The sequence below is a fragment of the Beta vulgaris genome, chromosome 4, assembly GCF_026745355.1.
Source record: "Beta vulgaris subsp. vulgaris cultivar EL10 chromosome 4, EL10.2, whole genome shotgun sequence".
Classification (NCBI taxonomy): domain Eukaryota; kingdom Viridiplantae; phylum Streptophyta; class Magnoliopsida; order Caryophyllales; family Amaranthaceae; genus Beta; species Beta vulgaris.
Window position 1 is genome coordinate 22,621,398 of NC_079205.1, and position 18,968 is coordinate 22,640,365.

Here is an 18,968-nt window from a genome sequence, read left to right on the forward strand (position 1 = left end):
CCTCAAATGCTCTGTATTTGACCTGTAGCAAACGTCATACGAGCATTTGAGCATTTTACAAATGCTCCGGTTATCAACCGGATCATTTATTTCCTCAAATGCTCCGGTTGTAATAAAAACCGGAGCATTTGGGCTTTTTTACAGTACTAAAATACCACTAATCCTTCGGTTTTCTTGAACAACCGGAGCATTTCTGTGTTTTATATAGTAAAAAAAGAGTTTCAGATACTGCATTATGCGTGCAGCTAGCGTCTTACACTATTACACTAACGCAACAGACCAGCAGTAGACAAGGATATATGGAGTACTTCTAAATAGACATCAAAGCAACTAACATCAAACTGTACAAATCTGATCTTGCTTCAAATTAGAAAACCAAGATATATGGAGTATAAAGCACATAAGGATATACTCACATATTGATCTATATTATTATCACTAGTGGAAAAATCATCAAATGCTCCGGTTAAAAAGCCCACAAATGCTCCGTATTTTGCGTAGCAGACGTCATACGAGCATTTGAGCATTTTACAAATGCTCCGGTTGTAAACCGGAGCATTTAGTTTCTTAAATGCTCCGGTTGTGAGTAAAACCGGAGCATTTGAGGTTTTTTATATGGGTAAAAATCAACAAATGCTCCGGATATTAAGTAAAACTGGAGCATTTGATGCTACAAATGCTACGGTTTTCCTAAACAACCGGAGCATTTGTAACTTTTGAATAATAAAAAAAAATTAGCTAGCTACTGCCAGCTAGCAGAATACGTACTGCCATTCTCTATTGCTTTCAGAGATACTATCCATGCCTTCCTCTAAGGCTTCTAGTAAACTTCTATGACCAGTTGTGCAAACCCACGAAACATCCAATTACACAGAGAAGATGACATACAATATATGTCACACTCATAAAATTTACTAAAATAGCCAAACCAATACTGATGCCAAAAATTACATCAATTTCTTTAGCCGGGTAGCAATTAATGTGAGAATCTACATCTTATAGACAATAATTAGTTAAAAGTGTATAGCAAATACCATAAACATAGACTTATTCATTCTACTCCTATCCTCACTGGTCCTTTGTCTGTTGAAACCATATCCAAAGCCCTAGCGCAAGAAACGTAGCACAAAGCAATATATAAGCAACTGTAAACTGCATCAAACATCCTCAAATGTTGTCCAGTGGCTATCCTATCACCAATACTTTGCAAACGACTTTCATTTCCAATTAGGTTCGACCTGTTAGACATTATAAATTTACAATTAAATCAACAATCCTAAGATAACATTCGAAAATAAAGTAATAAACAATACCAAAATTATGAAAGCACGTATCTTATTTCACTAAGATATGCTACCATTCTCTATTTGGGTAAAGGGGTCATGTTCGTGTTTGGTCTCATAGTTGAATTCAGGTAGTTCAAGAAAAAAAAAAACAAAAGGAAAGTTATGAAAGCATCCAAAGACAATTCATATTGCATAGGGCAAGGAATTTCTTCCAAGACCCCAGTTGTTGGTAGATAAGAAGACAATGTAGTCGACAGAAAACTAAAGAGCCTATCACCAGTAGGTTGTAGCACAATGGTTAAAGCTATCAACTGGAAGCATTTAAAAGAAAACATCACCATAAGAGGCCCATGACCTATGCTAATTTAGTAATATAGAGGGTGCGCAACAGAACCTTATTACCCTTGTATAACTGCAACACATTAAGCTCACGACCTCATTACAGATAAAAAAAGTATGACTATAGAGTTTGCTCACATTGAGCAAAGTAGGTTACCTCCCGAAGCAAGCGACTGCAGGCCGGTAGAGTCTCTGATCCTTGTAATTCGAGAATACTACTACAGTATCTCCAGAAACTGCAAAGGCACCACCTCCATATTCTTGAGCACGTGTGTGAACAGAAAAAATTTAGAATTCTTGCCCACGTGAACTGATGGAGGTTGTGGTGGTGAAATGTAGGAGATTCAATTTCCACTAGTCAATAAGATTCCCCGAGTCCTTGTCAAACTATGAAAAAAAACGTAAATATAGAAAATTCTCTTTTGTTAACAACACAAAAAAAAGGTGTGAATCACGAAGAAAGAGAAAAATATAAACCTTGACTTCATAGATGCGATTTCCACCTGTGTTACCGGGATTTTCCACAGGTGTTGGAGTTTCCCATCAAATTAGATCACAGAAACACCGAAAAATCAGAATAACTCAACAAAAAAAACACACAAAATCATCATAAAAAAACAAATAACCTAAGAAATCAAACAAAATCACATGAAATCCTTAAAATAAAAATATAGAAATTGCATTTGCAGTTACAAACTAGGAGAGGAGAAAATTGGAATGGGAGTGACTGGAACTAAAGGCTAGGGAGTGATTCAATCGAGATAAGAGTGAAAGTTTGTGAATTAAACAAAACCCTAAAAAGTCAAAGAAACCCCTAAAAAAATCCCCAAATCTGAAAAACCAAAAAGAATAAACCTAAAATACAGCAATAAAACTCAAATAGAGCAATTAAATTACAATTAGGTGAACAAAGTTGACACTCAACTACAAAAAAAAAATCAGAAACTTGAATGAACGATGTGAGGATATGGAGAAGGCATAAACTCTGGCGAACTTTGGCAACACAGCAATGACGGGCTTCAATCCTCACACAAAACGGATGAGAGAGAGAGCAATGCTGAAGAACCACCATCGCCGCCGCCTCCTACCGCGGTGCTGAAGAACGACGCTAAGAACTAGTAATCAGACCATCTAGAAACGACATCAAAATCTGAAGAGAGAAAAAAATTCAGGGGCGTGATGAGACAGAGAGAGAGGAACTCGTGAAAGGGAGAAATAAATCTTCTTCGATTTCTAGGGTTCAAGTTTTAGAACAAAATAAATCAGAAATCGAAAAAAAACAAATCGAGCCACTTACTTGTTTTTGTGAAGAATGGGTAAAATGCAAGTGAAAATTGAACTGGAAACCAAGGTGATGATAAGGGGATGGAGAGAAGGAGGGCAGAAATGGAGTATGGAAGGATATGAAGACAGGATGAGAGAGAAAGAGAAACCAGTGAAGGGAGGGAGAGAACAAAAAGGCGAAATACTAGGGGGGGAAGCAATAATTTCATTAGAAGAGGGAGGGAAGTAAGGGGAATCAATTAGTAATAAGAAAAAGGACAGTCAAATGCTCGGGTTGATTGACTAGAGGCGCGGAGCACTTATTCACAACTGCTTGTGTTGATTAATCAACCGGAGCATTTGACATCAAATGCTCCGATTGACTAATCAACACAAGCATTTGTGAATTTTATTTATTAAAATTTTCACAAATGCTTGGGTTGATTAGACAACCAAAGCATTTGATAAGTAGCAAAAGCAGTTTTTTCCACTAGTGTATCAACAAATAATTACAGAAATTGTTATAAAATCAGTCAAAATCAAGCAAAACACAAACATGATCTTCAAATTAGGGGAGAATAAACTCAGACCCTAAACTCCCAGAATTCACATTATCACCAAGAATTATCACATAAATTGCTATAAAAACAGTCAAAATCAAACCAAACACATATTTTGATCTTCAAATTATAGGAGAAATTAGCCCAAATTTCATATTAAATGGTGGCTTGTCTTTGGTTGAACTAATCCACTAACTGGAGAAAGGATCCAATCTTTATTAAAATTTTGATATCGTAAACACTCAAAAGATCCTACCTGATCCAATGTTAAACCATAATACATTGGCATTGTACGACAAAGCCAAATTAAACTTTTGAGCCAGACTTTTGATACGGTCGTTGCACGTGCCAAATTAAATACCCTTTCTTACCCTATATTAGGCTAAGTTAGGTATTTAATTTGGCACATGCAATGACCGTGTCAAAATTTGGCGCCGTTGCCGGGGAAGCAACGGATTACATTGCATTGAATTGTGATTTTTGAGTCTAAGTCAACTCTATTCCCCCTCCCCTTTTCTATTTTTTATTTTTCTTTGGTTACCGATTGGTTGCTTGCTACTTGGTGGTAAACCCTTGTGTTGCTAATCTTTCCCTTTAGCTTTTGTGTTTGCATGTCAAGAAGGTTACGAAGAGATCATTTGCTTCCAATCGACCACAATTTTGAGCGCACTTTACGGGATTTGAGGAGGATTTTTCGGGAACCAAGGGTGCTAGCTACTAGTGAGGAGCAACCGGTGGAGGTATTTGAGAAAGATCAATCTCGTTCTTCTACTTCTAGTATCATGGCGGAGGATCCACCCGCTCCAAGAGCTTTGAGGGACTAAGGTCTCCCCGAAGCATTTGAGCTCAAAAGTGGGATACGGAGGCCGGCAACAACCGCTAACTTTGAGTTCTCTCTACACTTGATTAGATGAGTTCTCTCAAAAGTGGGCACAAGTAACGGCGGCTTTTGTTGATGAGTTCTATTCCCAAGAGAAGACTTCCGAGGCTAGGAGGAAGATCTCTAATTTCATACAAGATGAGGATGAGAGTTTGAATGAGACATGGGATAGGTTCAAAGACCTCCGAAGGTCGTGTCCGCACCATGGGTATAGTCAATGGATGTTGATGCAAAGCTTCTATGAGGGTTGCTTCCCATGACAAGAGCTAGTCTTGACTCCGGAGCAGGGGGTCAACTCACCAAACTACCGGTTGATAACGTTGAGCCCACCATAGAGGAGGTTGTGCGGCATTACTCTTAGGGGAACACAAGGTCTACAAGCAAGAAGGTTAGTGGCAAAGGGAAGTATGATGTAGATGCTATGGATCATATCCATGCCAAGCTAGACACTCTAGCTAAGAAACTTGAGAAGGTGAACTTGGCATCCCCAAGCCAACCACCTTCCCAAGCTTTCTCTTGTGAAATTTGTGGGGGCACGATCATGCAAGCTCTTATTGTGGAGGATCTACGGAACATGTCGGGTTGCAAGGCAAGAGGGCCTTCAAACTTCAACAACCAAGGGAGGTGGAACAACCCCTCTCAAGGATCATGGAAACACCCTCCACCACAAAATACAACAATACACATCCAACTTCGACCACCCGGTTTCAACCAACCACAACAAAGACCACCCTTTGAGCCTAACCACCAAAGCCTTCATCACTTGAGTCTACACTTCAACTTTTCTTTCCCAACAAACCAAGACCAATGCCGATAATGATAAGAAGTTTGGAGATATTCACTCTTCCTTGCAACAAATGCAAGCTCACAACAAAATGATTGAGACCCAACTTGCTCAAATTGCCCAACAAGTAAGCAACGCCACTTCTTCTTCTACTCAATTCCCAAGCCAACCCGTGATTCACGAGCATGCCAAGGCCATTACTTTGAGATCCGGAGCAAATTATGAGGGGCCTAAGATGCCTAGTGAGGTGAATGAAAGCCCGAAAGTTGAGAAAAGGGGGAGTGAAGGGGAGGTTGAGAAGCTTCTTGAAGAGGTAATAGTGGAGGATGAAAGTGATGTTGTACCGAGCCAAGAGAAAGAAGTTCATGAGCAACGCAACGAGGCTAGTCAAGCGGCACCCAAGGCTTATGTGCCTCCGGTTCCTTTTCCTCAAAGGTAGCTAAGAAACAACTCAATGATAAATTCATGAAGTTCTTGGAAGTCATGAAAGGACTTCAAGTGCATATCCCTTTCCTCCAAGCCATGTTCAAATGCCCACTTATGCCAAGTTTCTTAAGGAGCTCCTCTCCAATAAGACCAAGCTCGAGGAAAGTGTACTATTGCTTTGACGCCGAAGTTAGTGCCGTACTTCAAAACAAGCTCCCCAAGAAGCTTGAAGATCCGGGGTCATTTTCTATTCCTTTGAAGATTGGGGACTTGGAGCCCAAGAGGGCCTTGGCGGATTTGGGGCAAGTGTGAGTTTGATGCCCTTGTCCATAGCTACGCAACTTAATTTTGAACTCAAGCCTACAAGGAGGGTCATTCAACTCGCCGATAGATCGGTGAAGGTCCCGATTGGAGAGTTGGAGGATGTGCCGGTCCAAGTTGGAAGGGTCTTCATCCCTTGTGACTTTGTGGTTATGGAGATGGAGGAAGACTCCCAAGTTCCTCTTATACTTGGAGGCCTTTCCTTAAAATGGTCGGGGTTCTTGTTGATATGAAGTGTGATGTGCTTACATTAAGGGTAGGAGATGAGAGCATGGAGTTTGCTTTCAAACAATCAATGAAGTCTCCAATCATGGAAGAGGTGAAGAGGTAGATAGTTTTGTGAGGAGGTCTTGAGTTTGAAGGGTATGAGGATAAGAAGGACCCATTGGAAGATGTACTTTTGGGAGAGGATTTGGAGGATAATGAGGAAGGGAAAAACTTCAAGCTTGCCATGGATGCCTCTCCAACCTATTGTGCCAAGGAGGAGAAGATTGAAGCCCTTGAAGTGCCTTCACCTAAGAGGAGAGTTTAAGCCTCCTCCCAAGGTAGAGTTGAAACCCCTTCCCCCTTCTTTAAAATATGCATTTCTTGGTGAGGGGAGACTTACCCGGTCATAGCCAATGCTACGATTGAAGGCACTCAACTTAATCAACTTCTTGATGTCCTTCGGGAACATAGAAGTGCCATTGGGTATAGCATTGAAGATCTCAAGGGGCTAAGTCCTACCCTATGCATCCATAGAATTCATCTTGGGTCATGCTTCTTCTATTGAGCCTCAAAGGAGGTTGAATCCCAATATGAAGGAAGTGGTAAAAAAGGAGGTCTTAAAACTCCTTGAGGCGGGATAATCTACCCTATCTCCGATAGTCGGTGGGTTAGTCCCGTCCATGTGGTCCCTAAAAAGGGAGGCATGACCGTCATCACCAATGAAAAGGGAGAGCTAATCTCTACTAGATCGGTGACCGGGTGGCATATATGCATAGATTACCGGAAATTGAATAAAGCCACCTGGAAAGATCATTTCCCCATCCCTTTTATAGATCAAATGTTGGAAAGGTTGGCGGGTCATTCCCATTTTTGTTTCCTTGATGGTTATTCGGGGTTCTTTCAAATTCCATCCACCCCGATGACCAAGAAAGGACTACATTCACTTGTCCATTTGGTACCTTTGCTTATCGAAGGATGCCATTTGGCTTGTGCAATGCGCCCTCTACATTCCAAAGATGTATGGCCGCCATCTTTTCGACATGTTGGAAGATACCATGAGGTATTCATGGATGACTTCTCCGTGGTAGGTTCATCTTTTGACGATTGTCTCAAGAACTTGAAAAATGTGCTTCAAAGATGTCAAAAGATGAATCTAGTGCTTAATTGGGAGAATGTCACTTCATGGTTGAGGATGGCATTGTGTTGGGACATAAGATTTCCCAAAAGGGAATTGAGGTATATAGGGCCAAGATTGAGGTTATAGAGAAGTTGCCCCCACCTACTACAGTGAAGGGAGTGCGTTCTTTTTTGGTTCATGCCGGCTTCTATCGCCAGTTCATAAAAGACTTCTCTAAGATTGCTAGGCCCCTATCTAGCCTCTTGCAAAAAGATAATGAATTTAATTTTGATGATGATTGCATGAACGCTTTTGAGACTTTAAAGCATGCCCTTATTTCCGCCCCCATTGTGCAAGCTCCGGATTGGAGCTTGCCTTTTGAACTAATGTGTGATGCTAGTGATTATGCAGTGGGAGCCGTTTTAGGGCAAAGAAAAGAGGGAAAGCTTCATGTGTTCACTATGCGAGCAAGACACTTGATTCGGCTCAAAAGAATACGCCACAACGGAGAAAGAGTTGTTAGCGGTTGTGTTTGCCTTTATAAGTTTCGGCCTTATCTGTGTGCTCCAAGTGGTAGTGTACACGGACACTCGGCAATCATAATCTTATGTCCAAGAAGATGCGAAGCCGCGATTGATTTAGGATCTTGCTCCTCCAAGAATTTGATATTGAGATTAAGCAAAGAAGGGAACGGAAAACTTGGTGGCCGCTTTCACGGTTACCTTTGATTGAAGACTCCCCCTCCCATGAGCTTCCCATTGATGATAGCTTAAAGGATGATCTCCTATACTCCATCAAAGCCCTTGATACCCATGGTTTGCCGACATGGCGAACTACTTGGCTTGTGGGATTATTCCTTTTGAGTTTACATATCAACAACGAAGGCGGTTCCTCCATGATTCTAAGTTTTATGCGTGGGAGGACCCACTTTTATTCAAACGGGGGGAGGATTGTTTATACCGGAGATGTCTTCCCGATGATGAGATAGCAAGTGTGATAGGAAATGTCATTCATCCCTTTTGGAGGACATATGGGCCCGACAAGACCTTGCCAAGATCTTATCATGTGGATTGTGGTGGCCCACAATGTTCAAGGATGTTTGGAGCTTTGTTAAAGCTTGCGATCGGTGTCAAAGGGTTGGCAACATCTCAAAAAGGCATGAATTGCCCCTCACCAACATTCTAGAGTTGGAGATCTTTGATGTTTGGGGGTGGATTTCATGAGACCTTTCCCTTCTTCACTTGGTAACTCCTATATTTTAGTGGCGGTTGACTATGTCTCCAAATGGGTGGAAGCAATCGCTCTCTACAACGATGCTAAGGTAGTTACCAAGCTCTTCAAGTCCGTGATATTCCGAGGTTTGGGGTTCCAAGGGCCTGATTAGTGATAGGGGATCCCATTTCGTCAAAAAGAGTTTCCAAGCACTCCTCTCCAAATATGGGGTGCATCATAAAATGGGGCTCTCCTATCATCCACAATGTAGCGGCCAAACGGAAGTGTCAAATAGGGAGGTGAAGCTCATCTTGGAGAAAACCGTGAACCGATCTCGCAAGGATTGGTCATTAAAGCTCAATGATGCTTTATGGGCTTATAGGACAGCTTTTAAGACACCAATTGGCACAACCCCTACAAGCTTGTGTATGGCAAATCATGCCACTTGCCAGTTGAGTTAGAGCATAAAGCATATTGGGCCATCAAGCTTTTGAATTTTGATCTCAAGTCATCCGGGGAAAGAAGACTTTTGGATGTTCATGAGCTCGAAGAGCTTAGGCGGGATGCCTATGAAAATGCTAGGATTTACAAGGAGAGAACTAAGGCTGGCATGATCGAAGGATAATGAAGAGAGAGTTCAAGGTAGGAGACAAGGTCTTCTCTTCAACTCTAGGCTAAGACTCTTTCCGGGAAACTTAAGTCTAGGTGGAGTGGACCGTTTGAAGTAAAAACGGTGTTCCCGCATGGAGCGGTGGAAGTGTGGAGGAAGAAAAAGGGACGTTCAAAGTAAATGGGAAAGACTCAAGGTATACCAGATGGAACCCAAATTGAGCACATTTGTCACATTGCTTTGGATGACTACCCCCTTCCCCTATGAGAATTTTAATCGTAGGGAAGTCAAGCTAATGACTTTAAAGAAGCGCTTACGGGAGGCAACCCGGGTTCTAAGCTTTGAAAAAAAAAAAGAGGAGTGAATAAGAGGTTTGTCATGAGAAATATTGAAAGAGGAGTGAAAAAGATGATAAAAAATGGCTAAGTGTTGAAGAAGAGAGGGAGGAGCGAGCCAAAGGAGCCCAAAGGGGGGCGCTCCTCTAAAACTAGAGCGGGCGCTCCATCCCCCCGCAAAAAGAAAGAAGGAAGGCAGAGAGTTGGAGCGTGTGGGGAGCGCTCAAGGACCGGGCGCTCCAAGGCTTGAGCGGGCGCTCCCTTTTAGCTGGAGCGGGCGCTCCCTTTTAGCTGGAGCGGGCGCTCCCTTTTAGCTGGAGCGGGCGCTCCAGCTCGGTCACGTGAATTTTTTTTTATCCCTCCTTTTCCCATCCACGAGGAAACAAAGATTAATTAAGGGTTGAATGCGATTTAGCGAACTAAGACTATTTTTGGGGGTTTTTGAGATTAGTGAACAACTAAGAAATTAGGAACTAAGAAACTAACAAATAGACTAAATGATTTGAATTAAACTATATTAAGAGGACACTAGGGTAGGGGATTCACGAGCTACCAGATAATTAACCAGATTGTCAAGCCAAGGGGATTCATTAGGGTTGATTAGGGGGCTAAGTCACTCAAATGTTTCCTAATTACTCTCTCGAGCTAATTAAGAGGACTTAATCAACCAATTTTACCTATTCTCATGGTAAAATCAATTAATCAAGCATTTCCACAACTCATAGTGACCAAATAAGGTCCTAAGGAGTCAATCACCTATTTTCATGGTGAAGCCAACCTAAAATCTAGCTAAAGTTCTACCTAAGGTTTCATTTCTCAATCCTTCACCTTAGATTTCCACAACAAGTTCAAATGATGATCAATCAAATAAACAAGGCAATCAAATTAGCTAGACAACACAATCTCACCCAAATCACACCCCAAGCTTAACTTTCAAGGCCAAAACATGATTAGCAAGGTCATCCCCTTCCCCTAGCTACTAATCTACTCACTAGCCATGGAAAGGAATAAATAAAAAGGCTGAAGCAACAATGGTGAAGCAACAATGATGAAAATAATAACTAATAAGCTAATCATCAACTCATTACTAACTAATCAATACTCAAACAAGGTAAATCAAATAAAAAAGTTAATAAAGAGAAGAGATAGAAGAAATACTCAAAGATGGATGAAAATCAAATGCAAAACTCCATTGAAATAGCTTCAATAACCCACATTAAAAAGCTTAGATATAGTTTCTCTCTCTAAGTTCTACTTCTCTATCTCTCTCTCTAATTAGAACTAATTAATTCCGAAATTAAAAGCTTAGTATTAGGATTATTACAAAATTGGTTTTATACCCCGTAGAAATAAGGGCAAAGTTGTAAAAGACGGAACAAAAAATTGGAAAATCTGGACGATGGAGCGCTCGCTCCTACCAACATGGAGCGCCTGCTCCAGGCTTGGAGCGCCCACTCTTGGATCGCTCCTAGGCCGCTCCAAGCTACTGCCAAAAATAGGAAATCTGGACGACGGAGCCCCCGCTCCTACCAACATGGAGCGCCCGCTCCGGGAACGCTCCTTGGCCGCTCCAAGCTACTGCCATTTGCCTTTGTTTCTTCGCGTAATATGGAGCACCCGCTCCTCTTCCTCAGGAGTGCCCGCTTAAAAATATTAATATATTAGTGACGATAATTTATAATTTACGATTTCATGAGTTAAACAAGAAGGCTAATATAGTTGATAATTCACTTAAAGTACAAAATGTCAACATTTCACCCAAAATTTCATTAAGTCACGTTTAGGAGTGTTAGTATGGAAAAATTTCTGATTTTTGGATTGCAAAATAAAAAGAGAAAAGAGAAAACAAAGCTATGGTCAATTCCCCCCCCCCCCGATTAATGGTGTCTTCTTCCTCACTCCACCATGTCCATTTGTCACTCATGCAATCACAACTTTCTTCTCCTTCTTCAGTCAAATCTGTCACCAATCCTCATCCAAAGCTTCTTCAAGTTAACAAAATCAGATTAGTTACTTCACCATCTTCCTCCCAACCACTGATTTTAAACCTCCAAACTCCACTATAAATAGCCATGGAGATTCAACATCAAGAACCCACCAACAATAACCTTCATCCTCTCTTCTCTCTCTAAACACAAATTCAGTCAATAATCGCCGGAAAAATTGCAACAAAAAGAAACCCAAAGGAAAATCCCAAATTTCTTCTCTCTCTCCCCTCTGTGTTGACCCCCACAACCGACCACCGTTGGCCACCGCGCGCGCCACATGCGCCGCGCACAGTCCCGCCCCCACCTCGTCACTCGCCGGTCATTAGCCGCCGCCGGAGATCCGCGTCAGCACCCTCACGTTCGCACTCTCTCTCCTCCTCCTCGCGCGCTCTCTCTCTCTCCTCGCGCTGTCTCTCTCGCCCCTCTTCTTCTTCGTACGTGCCGCTGCTGCTGCCTTTCGCCGCCGCCGGAGACTGACGTTGCTGACGCAGACCGCCACTGCTCGCCGCCGACCACCGAAGCCGGCGTTCGTTCCTCAGGCACGATCGTCGTTCTCCCTGCTCCTAGTAGCAGAGGTGACGTCCTTTTCTCCTTTTAAATTTCTGATTTCCTCAGTTTATAATGCAAGCCCAAGTCTATAATCCTTAACCTTTATTAATTCATTTGGGCCTAGAACTTTGGACTCAGAAGCAAGCTTAAGTTTTAAATCTGAATTATATTATTGTTGGGCCATATTGAGTTAAACTAAAGCTGATTTAGTATTTCATTAAGTCATGTTAGTTTAATTTATTAAGTTAAGTATAATGTTGGGCTTATAATCTGATTTACTTAGCTAAGTCATTTAAGTTAATCTTGTTGCTTTAATATATTAAGCTTTAGTGGACTGATTTAGTTAGTTTTATTAAACCACCTAACTTATTTACTAAAATCTATTATTGGGTTATAATTCATGATTTCTAAACTAGTTGAGCTGTAAATTCATTAAGTTTATAATTGAGTTTAAGTTATGAGAACTTCACTAATCCTTAAGTTTACTTATAATCACTAATTACTCGACTTATTAGTTTTTAAATGATTAAATAATATTATAATAATGTTAATGGAGCTATTATAACTTTAAACTTAATTAATTTATTAATGGACGACTAATTAGTTATTATTTATGAACTAGAATAATGATATGTTTTTGAAATGTTATATAATATGTAGTAATATAACTTTAAATGTTTCATTAATTTCTAAAAGTATAGCTAAATGATTTATTTCATTAATTAGTTGTTAAAGAGTCACCTTAATTAAAAAGTTATTAACGATTAAGAAATAATGACCTTTAAGGAGACCTTTACGACGTTATAATGTCCGCTATGACCTTAATAAGCACTAACTAGTATATAGGCTTAAAAGCTAAATACCGAAACATTCATTAATAAAACTATTCTTGAATAGATTAAGGAAGATAAAGGATATTACAAGCCTCCCCCGGCTATCAAGGTTATTAAGCAGGAATTCAGGTAACGTCTACTGCTAATACCCGCACTCCCCTTCCAACTACGTTTTATGACGCTTTTACGTAATATTTTGATGATATGTGTTTATGGATTGTGGGATATGAAATGTTTTGCTAAATGATGTTTAGGATGATAAATTGGTTTTCATGATGCTTAAGAGATGTTTTATCACATAAATATAAACATAACAAAACATGATAAATGAAAGTGAAAGACGGTTCTTGGCAGTACTTTATGGGCACCGCAAGTGTCACCTTTGTTGTGACAGCCTTTCGGATATGGGCACCGCAAGTGTCACCTTTGTTGTGACCGCCTTTCGAATGTTATGGGCACTGCAAGTGTCACCTTTGTTGTGACCGCCTTTCGGATTTATGTTATGGGCACCGCAAGTGTCACCTTTGTTGTGGCCGCCTTTCGGTTTAATGATTGTGATGTTATGATGTTGTACTTGCCAAGTTACCATTAAAAATGATGTAAGATTATAAAGGATAATATCTCAAAATGGTTGGATTTCCAATATCAAGTTATATGTTTATGAAATGTTGTTTGCGATATTCTCTTCTTCCTGTTTTCAAATAAAGTGAGTTGAAATGAATTAACGATGTTAGAGTAGTATGTTACTGAGCCTCGGCTCACGACGTTTTTTTTTTTATGTTTTAGGTATGGAAGAACAGTTGTGGATCACTATTATACTGCATTATGGAGATTTCTTATGATTCTATGAGGTTTTAGGATATTTTGTATGATGGATAAACAAGCATTATTTTACGATGAGTAATTGTATAGTGAATTTTCAATTTTAGGCTATTATTTTATTTGTGGGCCATAACCCACAGGATTAGGTTATGCTTCCGCTGACGATTAAGGTCATGTAAATTTGTCGGGGCGTTACGTGGAGCCTCTTCCTTTCTTATCTTAGCTTCAAAACACTCCAAGAAAATATTAGATGGGGAGGGGGGAATGCACATGCAAATGAAGTGACCTATATGCAACCTAACAATATGCAAATGAACTAAAAGTAAATGCTAAGCATGAGAATATGAGAAATGATGGAAAAGGGGAAGAAAAAGGATACTATATGGCCTAAAATGAATCTAAATGACCTAAACTAAATGCGAATAAGTGAACCTAAAGTCAACTTATCAACTTTATGAAGCTATGTAGGTGAATACCGTAAATATGCAACACATACTACCACACGTCATCTCCAACCAGCATCATATCACCCTCGTCGTTAGTGTAGACAGTGAGTGAATTCTTCTCAGGGATCTTGAGTTCACCATTGAAATTGAACAAGTGATCCAATTCTTCAACCAACTTATCATAATCACTAAACTTTGAGAGGTCCACTTACCTACCGAGGGACATTCCTTGCTTTTGCACCTGAAATCAGGAATTATTGCACATAACATTTGAAATACTAAAGACCAATAATGAGGCGGAGGGGGAAAATAAAAAAGAAAGAAGGTAAGTATCATAAAGTACCTTAGTATAGCTCCTAAAGGAACCACCTTGTGGCTTGTACTCTCGTTTGAGCGTCTTGAGAAAGTGATTGGGAACATGGCATTTTTTTAATCTTGCTCACTGCAAGCAGGCAAATTATCCATCTATTTGGGACCCTTGGACTATTCTGGACTTCTATCAGATTGAGTTCAGAGCAATAATACCTTCTCTTGTAAGAACAGAGGACTCTGGAACCTCTTCCCCTTCAAATCTCATCTTAAAACGCATCCAAATGGAATATTGATTCTTCACAGACTCCCATCACTCCATGTACTGATCATATGGAACAATGAACTGAGCAGGACTTGTGCAAGGAAATTCAATGTCAACTATAAGGCACTATTGACTATTATACAAGCTGCAGCTATTTCCTCATGCAAGTTCAAAATTTTATGAAGCACTTTTTAAAGGACGATAGAAGGCATGAATAGGTCAGTCAACAAATGTAACAAGCGTATGCATTAGTTGAGAAAATATGACACTCATAAGCTCGAACATAATGAAGCATATAATCATGAAACATTATTCATATTCAACAAAAATAATGTGCCGAAAGATTTAAAAAATAACATTTTAAAAAGGCACAAGTTATCACGATGGGAATCCAATGACAAGAAGAAGAGAATAAACATGACATTAGCCACACCTAGGTTTATCATAAATAATAAACATAGTCCCACAGCTGATTGCATGCAATGCTGTTGCTAGAATGCCGAGATGCATATTATGAATTGATATGGCTGATGCATATTATGACTTGATATGACTGATTGCATGCATTACCTGCTGCCTCATGGCACGTCTAACTTCACCTCTAGAACAGTTAAAGAAAAGACCAGCTCAGCCTTAAAGTGTAGGAAATTTGCTAAATAATTATAAAGAGAAGCTAGTAAACCTGAGAAAAATAAATGCATCACCAGCTACAAGTCTTTTTGAGCTAATAAATACACTCCAACCACTTTGAAGCAAATGCCTCCTTGGTTGACCTGGCAATCAAGAATTGAGTAAGAATGGCTACAAATACCCTCTTAGGGATGAGTCAAAACAACCACAAGTACAATCAACAAGTTAGCCCACTAACATTGAAGCATAGAGCGCATACATGGTTCATGTTCATCTATGAAAAGCATCATCAGCAAGTGCTAGCTACTCTATAAGCTCGACCATATTGTCATGCTATACATGTCAAAAAGACAAATATATCCCATGAACGAACAATTTCTAAGAATTACATTTTAAACCACAATGACAGCAGATATACCTCATCCAATAATAACCACAAGAGAAACATGAAGGAGTATAGAAGAAATAAATAAAGAAGATGAAACTTTCATCTGCATTAAACATATAGTAGCTCATCAATACATTGAACATAACAAAGAGCTAAATTGACCATTTTGCAGCATCATAGTGAAAAGTCACTTTGGTAGAAATAAAAATTAAAAAAAAACAGATCCCTAAATTGTATGGCCTCACTTATGTAGAAAGAACAACAAGGATATGCAAAACATCACCAATCTACTGGTGCCTACAAACAGGACTTAAAAACACAGCCAAAAGAAATTACCCCGAAACTTGTGACACCTTATTTCTTTCCAGCTGGCAACAAAGATGAAACTTCTTAAACGCATATTCTAAAAATCAACGAAAAAATGAGAACAAATGGGAAGCATTCTATTATATTTGGACATGTAATCAAAATATTAAACCAGCACCTCTGACCAGGGATAGGACATTTTAGAATCGGAGCATCCTTCCATATATTTATAACAATGTCATCACTTGGATAGATACGCTTCTTAAGTTTCCCCATCTGCAACACGACAATTAAAGTTATGCCTTAAACATTAATCAAGTTAGTCCATTAAGTCAAGATACAAAGTGGAAACGATGACAACCTTGGGATGCTCGCCGCGGCCCATGTGTACTAAACAGAAACTGTAGTGAATTCAAATTCATGACCAAAAGCAATCTATATATCTCAAACAAAGAGCTTTGAAATCACCACTGCTATGTGTCCTGTTAATCACATGTTCAAAACTTCAAACACATCCGTGAATAAAAAGAATAGTTGAGAATCCATAACTGGCATGAAAACTAAGAGGCATCCAAAGAAATTCATTAGCAAAGCCAATGAACAAAACCAATAAAACCAATCTTAGGTATATGTACCATGTAATAAACACCAACTTTCACTTATCAAGCACATCATATCCAAAGGCAGAACTCATGTGTCTGTGAAATTTATGACATAGCAAAATATATATAATGATACAATTCTACAATGAGTACCAGTAGTATAATTGTCACAAAATAGAAAAAACTAAGAGCCACACAATACGATTTGAGGTCAGTTCACATGAATTGTCATAAAAAGTAAAGTAAAAAGGAATAAAATGATTTCTAAAAATATACCACTTTGCAGACTAATATGCCAGTAATAAATGAAGTGTAAGGAATTACATAATCAGACAACAAAAGATTCTTCACCATGTTTTCAACCTGATTCTGATAAGACTTGATAGCTATAACAGTTTGCTTTGAAACCTAGAAATCTTACCAAACAAATTCAGCATGATTATGACGGAGAAGGAAGCGAAATTTACAATATACAGACAGTTCAGAGTATATACGCAATCTTATATCCTTAATTTTAACCCAGAAATGCAATCTTAACCCAGAAATGCAGTCTTAATCCTAATTAGTATAAAATTCGAGGAAAATTAACACTTAGAAATGCAATCTTAACCCTAAGCCGGTGAAACGAAACATGATAAATGAAATTTCAATCTACCAATAGAAAGAGACGAAAATTACTCAGCTGTATCATATACAAGAACCATCGTAGCAGCTTCCTGGCGATGGTTGCTAGGGTTGTTGGCAGTTGTGTTGCTTGGCTCCGGTTTCGATTAACAATCCAAATTTGTCGTATTGAATGAGACGAGCGAGAAAGAAAATGGTGGTTGAGTAAGAGGATCGGAGTAAAAAGAGAGGATGGTTGTTGAGTGAGAGAAACCTAAAGTTCAGCACGAGCAGTGAATTGAACCATAGAACCATAGATTCTAGGGCTATGGCGCTCCAAATTGCGCGAATCTAGCACCGGAGCAGAGCAGCCAGCGAGAGAGCAGCGAGAGATATCGAGAGTGGTAGAGGGTAGATAAGAAAGATCGAGAGTGGAGAGGGTAAGAGAGAGAAAGGGAACCAGTTTAATGGAAAGGGAGAGAGAGTGTATGTGTGTCGAACAGAGAGAGGCAAGATAAAAATCAAAAGGGGGAGAGCAATAACACTAGAATCGAGGAGAGGAGGGGAGCGAGTGAAAAAAAAAAGTAGGTATGAATAACAAATGCTCCGGTAAAACGGAGCATTTGTGAATTTTTTAATAAAAATATTAAAAGAACTCACCAAATGCTCCGTTTGTGAAACAACTAAAGCATTTAACAAGTAGCAAAAGAATTTTTTTCCACTAGTGCGACATTGTGCGCTAGGGGAAGGCCATGCGCTCGGCGCACGTTGGTGCACTCAATGCACCACCTTGCTTTTGACACGTTTTGACAATTTTTTGATAAGAACGCGTTTAAAATATTTTATTTTATCTTTTAAGTTCGAAATATGATTTTATGGGATAAAATATGATTATGAAAATATATTTGAAAATATTTATGTTATTTAAACTAAACAATTAATTATTATTAAACAATTAATTGGGCTTTTCAAAGGCTCGGGCTCAAAATACAATTAATTATCATGAATAATTAATTGGGCTCTAAAACAATACTTTAACTCTCTTTCGAAGTAGTTTTGGGCTGGCTCATTGGACTGCTCTCCCGTTGGATCGGACCAATTAAGACCACGTTATGTTTCATCATCGGATCCTTAAAACGGGAGACATGATTACGTGTCTTCAGTATTGAAATAAATTAGAACAAGTAGAAGAAATTAGTGAAGATGGAGAAAATAAAGTGTGTCCAAAATATAGCAAAAATGGTCTATATTTATAGAACTTGAAAAAATAGAGCAGTTGGTTTGTATTTTTTTTACTTTGTATTTGTAAAATATAGTCGTTGCAAAATTTACAACGATTATATTTTTAATAGCCAATAAAAATATGACATGTGAAAAAGCGTGAGAAATATCACGCTGCAAGGGTCTGTTCTCCCCATTTTATTTTCAGTTCGATTCAGTTTAATTGAGTTAAGTTCAGTTTAGTTCAGTTCCAAACAGTTTAGATAAGTTGAGTTCCTAATTTATTTATCATCATTACTATAAGTTATAATTTAATTCAGTTTATTTCAATCAGTTCAATTCAATTCAATTTTGTTCAGTTGCGATCAGTTCAGTCCATTTACTTGTTTTATACCGAAAAGAACAGGGCCCAATTTGCCAGCCGACACGTGTGTCAACCGCAAGCTGCAACGTGTCAGAAAAGTACTTTTTTTTTCCCAGAAAAACAATACAGTTTGGCTGGAGCTTCTCTCACAGCTCAGCTAGAACACATTGTTTGCTAGGAAAAAAGGCAAAAAAAAAAAAAACAATTTTTGCCAAATCAGGTGGTGGGTCACACTCCCATGCCTGATCGTTCATTCATCCGTCCCATACAAATTTTGCCTCACAATCAAGCCTCAATCTTAT

At 39.2% G+C, this 18,968-nt stretch overlaps 2 long non-coding RNA genes and 1 other non-coding gene across 3 annotated transcripts; all 3 read right to left on the reverse strand.

The window, feature by feature from the left end:
• Positions 1-866: 866 nt before the first annotated feature.
• Positions 867-4,861, reverse strand: LOC130591240 (uncharacterized). The gene is made up of 4 exons (XR_008968985.1): positions 2,923-4,861; positions 2,103-2,775; positions 1,783-2,012; positions 867-1,238 (listed from the first exon to the last, which is right to left on the reverse strand). It is a non-coding gene; the product is annotated as an uncharacterized LOC130591240 (long non-coding RNA).
• On the reverse strand, positions 4,434-4,540 carry LOC125497170 (small nucleolar RNA R71). The gene has a single exon (XR_007273807.1). It is a non-coding gene; the product is annotated as a small nucleolar RNA R71 (small nucleolar RNA).
• A 4,247-nt stretch (positions 4,862-9,108) lies between the features above and the next one.
• Positions 9,109-17,569, reverse strand: LOC125496905 (uncharacterized). The gene is made up of 5 exons (XR_007273305.2): positions 16,238-17,569; positions 15,235-16,152; positions 14,504-14,612; positions 14,322-14,420; positions 9,109-14,219 (listed from the first exon to the last, which is right to left on the reverse strand). It is a non-coding gene; the product is annotated as an uncharacterized LOC125496905 (long non-coding RNA).
• Positions 17,570-18,968: the final 1,399 nt, after the last annotated feature.